Source organism: Sceloporus undulatus, chromosome 4, assembly GCF_019175285.1.
Source record: "Sceloporus undulatus isolate JIND9_A2432 ecotype Alabama chromosome 4, SceUnd_v1.1, whole genome shotgun sequence".
NCBI lineage: Eukaryota > Metazoa > Chordata > Lepidosauria > Squamata > Phrynosomatidae > Sceloporus > Sceloporus undulatus.
The window spans coordinates 76633286-76639901 of record NC_056525.1 but is presented as its reverse complement, the minus strand read 5'-3'; the positions used below and the strand labels follow the sequence as shown (position 1 = coordinate 76639901).

The following is a 6616-nucleotide window of genomic DNA, read 5'->3' as shown; positions in this document are numbered from 1 at the left end:
CTACTATTCCACTTTGACTGCTCTAGCTGCCTCCTGTTGCATTCTGGTATTGGCAGTTTTAAGGAGGGGTATTTAGAATTCTCAGGCAGATTCTCTGTCTGAGAATTCTAAATACCCCTCCTTAAAACTGCAAATCCCAGAATGCCCATATATGGGGCTCAATTCCCAAACCTTCACGATGAGCTGTGACAGCTAAGGACTGTCTGGGAATTGTCAGCTTTCACAATATGGAGAGCCTTGTGTTCGGCTACTACCGTTGGGCATAGCCTTGAAAGATCTAATCAGATTTGTTCACAGTGAACATAGGAGGGAGAAGAATTTTCAGATTATCAGACCATTAAACATTGTCATGCAATGCAATCCCTACATCCTAATCACAAAAAAATCCGAGTGATTTGTATAGGACGTTTCCTAGGTACTAGGAATGAATATAGCAGAGAGGAACATACCCAGATGGAGGAATGCTATGCCTAAACAGTCATTAGTGACATATAAATGCTGCGATAACATGTATTATGTAATACAACGGCAGCTGGTGGTTACCTCCGTATCAAGTGGGACAGTAATCCAATCTATAGTTTTCATCATAACTTTAAAGCATACCGAGATGCTAAAACAAACTTGTAGGATTCAGGGAACTGAATAGCTGTTTGCAAAGTCAGATGAAAGACCTAATTACTGCAGTTTGCTTGTCACTGCTATGGAAGCCACGCAGCTGCCACTGCATATCTTGCTCCGGGGGATGGTATGAACCGGCCCCTTTTCACACTGGATTGGGGAAAGGCAGCCTCATCGTATTTTTTAAGGATGTTGGGGTCAACACAAAAGGCAGATGTTCGAGAGCATTTCCACTCCCCCAGGCCCCCAGGTGCCAACGATACATACACCCTGCACCCTCTAGTGATTCCCGCTCTGTACTTAACTAGTACTATAGACAATTCCGGCCACTGGTGTTTTCTTGGCAATGAGCATGCAGAACTTCAGCAGAGGGCTGAATATACTGCATCATAGTTATATCACACTAAAGAGCCAAATGATACTGAGTTTTGTAAAATTCCTGGCATTCCTTGGAGGAGAAATTAAATAATTCTCAGCTCTGATAATGCTGATGATCTCGCGCTGATGAAACGTAAGCGTTTTAATATTGGCCACTAAAAATTATGGTTTTTATTTTTTTAATTACATCACTGGTCTGGTGGCTGCTGTCCCATGATTGTTCACAGCCCTGAAACATATAAGAGACAATCAGTAGAGCATACTAAATTGGTTGCAAATTTGCCCGTGATTAGAGGTAACAAGATCATATTGCCCTAAAAAGGGGTGGAAACTCCAAGTGTCAATGGAATGCAACGCTGACTATCCCATGTTTGTTTTGTTGTCACTACTTGGCTAGGCTCATAGTGAACTGCAGTCCCCAAAACATCAGGAGGCCAGAGTTTGCCACTTCTGACCTACAGGCCAAAAAAAAAAAAACAAGTTTGGCATTAGCCCAGGCAACACCATTGGACATATCATTTCACATTCTGCTTCATCATCATAGTATACACCATTCCAACCTTTCAATACTGCAGCTTGCATCAGTTATGTTACCTTAGAACACAGCACCACACACTTACCGAATTCCACACAATGCATTAAGTGCGCCAGATCCAGTGGAAACTAGAAAGAAAACAAACATGAGTGAGATCTAGACCCCAACCTACTAACGGGGATGTAGTGAAGTAGACTGTATTTTCTGGACTAATAACCTGTGGACCTTTTTTTTTTTGGTCCGCACTCTTGATGTTTTAATAAATGGGCAGTCTTTTACTAGATGCCAGACCCCCCTTTTGACAACAAACAAGCTGAAGAGTTGAGGAGCCACCTACTGCGTTGTTGGATAGGTGGGAAGACAGAATGAAAACCATGTCCCTCTTTATAAACCCAGTTTGCAATCCGGCTGGAGAAACATCTTATACCTGAGATAGAACATGTATATAACAGTAATGGGGGTGCTGCAGCCAAAAGGACCGTGGCATAGAAAATAATTTCTGTCAAGAAGAAACTGCCAGATGAAAACTAGCTATGGGAAATGGAAAAATTTCTCTGCTTTCCTTCGTAGCTTCGCTCTATACTGTCTATACTGCTGTTGTTCAGGACTGCCTCACAAAAGTGCCCTTACCTCTTGTGCTCATTTGCCAAGTCAAGTCACAAAAGGAGATTCTACTGCCCTCATTTTTGCAAACACTTCACCTACATTACAATGGATCTGTATCTCTTTCACTTCAGAACTACGCTGAATGGACGAAGTGCCTAAATGGTAGATCTTTGGCCCAATTTCTCTATTTCTACTGTTATAGAAAACCTTACTATTCCCCTGTTCCTATCTACCAAATTGATAACCCTATTTTCTTCCACCATTTTTGCTAGTATCCCATTCCCACTTTTTAAACATTTGTGTTTGCATTATGAACCCTGCTGTTTCTACTCTTGCCTTTGAAGCACTGTCACCTCATCCATTGCCACCTGTTTATTAGTATGATAAAATGTTTTTGTACTGGTTTATTATCCAACTACCTATAATAATGGAAGATCTATTTATTGACTATGAGTGCGAGCCATCCCATGGTTGTATGGTTTGCGCATTGGCTACAACTCTGGAAACCAAGGGTTTGAACCATATCCCTACTCAACCATGGAAACCCACTGGGTGACCCTGGCACGTACAACTCTCTCAGACTCTCTGAAACTCTCCTCTGAACAAATCTTACAAAAAACAAGAAAAACCCCATGCTTAGGTGGCCATATATGGAAACAACTTGAAGGGACACCACACACACACACACACACACACACAACACACCAACCCAGAGAGAGGAATTGCAAAGGTATTTAGGGAAAATTGCATGCCCCCCCACAATGTTTTTTTGCGTGCTCCACGCCCTTTTAGGTAAGGTAACATGATATATCCATGCACAGGAGCAGAAATGCACACTTAAATGAAACATTGCGTTCTTTTTTTTTCTATTTTACCACTCACAGAGATATTTAGCCTCATCATTCCATTATTTTTTGTTTAACAATTCCTCTTTAGATGAAGGGGGCAAGATAAAACGATCTAACTAGGAACATATGAAAACCTTCATCTGTCCAACAACTTTACCCGGGTTCCTCCCCCTTGATGATCTTGCCAAATTTTCTTTTTTCGGTCTAAAATTTGGAATTCTTATAAGAATTACCTTCCGCGACCTTTCAAACTTTTGGCGTCCACTATGTTCTTTTTCACTAGCGCGTTCAGCTGGGAGAACAGATAAAAGACATGAGGGACTGATTCCTTTATGCATTGCAACTTTATTTCTCATAATTACTTAGTCCATATAGCCCCTTTCACAGGAAGGTGAGGATGACTTAATGGCTTTTTTTTTTTTGACGTGATTCTGATATAAACTTATTTATATTTATTATTATTTTATTTTCAAAACTTGAGTGTTTTGGCCTATGACCTTCTGGACACCAGGGTTCGATTCCCAGCTGAGCACACAAAACCCACTGGTGACCCTTGGCCGCAACTCACATGCTCTTCAGGCCTCCTTGGGTACATTCAATGGCCAAACTCCCTCCTCTCTCAATTTATCACCACTTTTTTCCTTCTCCAATGATTTCTAACTCTTCATGATCATTCACCTTAAGGTCACTATAAGTCAGAAACAACTCTGAAGGCAAAACAACAACGCTGTCTAAATGCTATGAGTCATAATATGAAATGCAACTCCCAGATTTAGAGGAAAAAACACGGCTTCTCAGTCACCCTGGCTGGTAAAACAACAATGGACGACAGCTATTGTCTCTCTGAACTCCCACATCTTGGAAAACGCCTCTTGAGCAACCTATTCCCATAGTTTGATATCCCCATCCCTACTCGTCTGTGAATGGGCGGAATACTGTTAAATAATCTGCCTACAAGGGATGCTTTCTATTCAGTCGTTTGACTCAAGGCCACAATGGTAGGTGGCCCCTACTAACAGCAGTGTGACAACCACCACATGTGGCAGATGTTGTGGTTTGCAACAATATCAGCCTCTCACTCTTTCCCACTTAGCTCTCCGGCTATTCCTCTCTGACTGGAAAACAGATTTATCGTGTTGTACCACCGCCTGTCCTGCATCCCTCTTCTGGCCTGCTGCCAGTTCTTGCTGTTGGAAAGTATGCTATTCCAAACTGAAACCTCACAATCCAGGTTTACTATTATGGTTTCCTCTTTATTACCTGCCAGGACAGTATTTTCGGTATTTCGAATTGATTCATCTTATTTAATAGAATGCTAGACTTCCTGTTCCAATTGAAAAAAGTGGTCTGGATTAAAAAAAAGAAAATAACTCAACCACTTATTATGGTGCTATATTTCTCTTTCTTAATCCACACCACCCTTTTCAGTTGGATAACATGCAATCTAGCAAATTTGACACCCCCACCATTCCCCTATAGAACATTAAGACTACTAACATACGTGAAAAGGAATAGAAAAACGCAAGTTTGACCCGATACGTCTTGATTCTTGATCAATAAAACTATATGTTTATTTTCAGAATCATCTTTCCTGTTTTCCCGATTATAGCAAATGTATATTTGGTTTATTCAGTGTTTGATTTTAATGTCAACTCACATTATTGGATATGTGGGATTCATCTATTACTCCCCCACCCCAATGCCCTTTTAAATTGCTTACAACATGGCCAACAAAGTTGAACATCCATCTGCAAGAACACCTTTCCAAATAAATTCCATCCCACGGCATAATCCCACTAATTGGTTGGTGAATGGAAACTAAGCTGTAAATGAAAAGAATGTAAAATAACACCTATGTTTTTGATTCATCACTCAGTTCTACTCCTTACATTATAACACACATTTCCCTATCCCTGTTTCCACCATGGTTATTAGCCACTCTTTAGTATTTCATACAGCGTCTTCACCAGTAAAAACTGAACATGCTAGAAACTGAACCTGAACCTGAACCTTTTCCATTCCGAGTGTGAGCCTCTGTCAGTTTAGCCAATTAAGTAAATCTCTGTAGCTACCTGCACAGTGGACACATTTAATGAAAAGTCCAAGAATAACAATTCTTGGCATTCAAGACAGGACTGGAAAGCTCCATCTGAAAACCCTCACAATGGCTACTGCCAGTTGAAAGATATCTGTAAATAGATGCTATTTAGTAAGCCCATAGCTGTCAACTAATTGGCTTTAAGTGTTACTTTCACAAACACCCCGTTTTCCCAGTTGTCCTATTTCTCAAGAAGGCTGCATTCCATGCCCACCCCCCAGCTGGTTCCCCCACCTTCTGCCTCCCTTTTCAAACTGTGCAGATAAAACATACTGCAATCCTCACACGGTGACATACTTTACTGAGCTTTCCATGTTTTAACCTACGGGTTGGCATACCTTGGTTTTTAAATGATTAATCAACGACCTATTAGCTTTATTAAATCTGACCCACTCTTAATAAAGAAAAAAAACAACTGCTAGAAATCAGTTTTGTTGATATGGATCAACACTTGCTTCATCATTTTTGGACTTCCTTCTCAAGTGGTGATGTGGGACTATTATAACAAGCCCTGTTCTTCAAAACTTTACCATAAAATGACTAGTTAAAGAACTCTCTCCTCTTATACCACCAAAACACTGGCCTTATCGGAGATGTGCAGCTACTCTTATAATCCAAAGAGGGGCTCAATCCCTTGTACGTACTCCAAGCAGAAGCACACACAGAGGTCTTTAAATGAGTTCTTTGACTTTTCATGTTTCCATATTTATTACAATCCATGGCAGAAGAACGGATGGAGGATTGATCAAGAATAGTATTGGACTACAAGGGAGTGGATTAAGGTTTATACCTGTGCCACAGTTCCCATAAATTGCTCTATTTTAAGCATGTTTTTAGCTGTGTGTGCGAGCTAACACTTTTCCAGATTTCTCCAGGCTTAATGATAACTAAATTCAAAGCTGCTCAGCAAGCAGAGCTTTCTGCTCTCATGTTCTACCAGTTAAATAGCCACCAATGTATACATTCATGCACATCACACATTTATGGGAGTTAGAAGCGTTATCTACAGGACTTTAAATTACTATAAAAGCTAGATAGTTGCTTTTGGCGATACCTATCACACAATGCCATCTGCCTCTCATCACTACCTTGTCTTCAAAGTGTGTTATACTCACACCATGTCATTGATGGGGGACAAAAGTCATATAAAATTCCAATAGTACAGGTTTAGTCTAGTCCTCGATGTGGTAAACACTCTTTTTCGGACTGGCACAGTTACATGGTGTCAGTTTTCCTCCTCTTCTCTGTTTTCCCCCTCCCTTCCACTGTTCACAGAATAACCTTGTTTGGTTTTTGTTTTTAACTTTCTTTTTCTTCCTTTTTTTTGGTTAACTGCATTCACTAAGTCCAAAATTGCTAAAAAAACCGCAGTGCATGTACACAAACACACATGCTGGGTAAGACATAGGTGTTTTCACACTTATACTCTTAGTGCTACTATCTCACTTTAACTGCTCTAGCTGCCTCCTGTTGCATTCTTGATTTGCAGTTTTTAAGGAGGGTATTTTAAGAATTCCAGACAAGAACTTCTCC

The 6616-nt window shown here is 40.5% G+C and overlaps 1 protein-coding gene across 1 annotated transcript in view; it reads right to left on the bottom strand.

The window, feature by feature from the left end:
• Positions 1-6616, bottom strand: part of LOC121929320 (vitamin D3 hydroxylase-associated protein-like) — a 40935-nt gene that overhangs the window by 16773 nt on the left and 17546 nt on the right.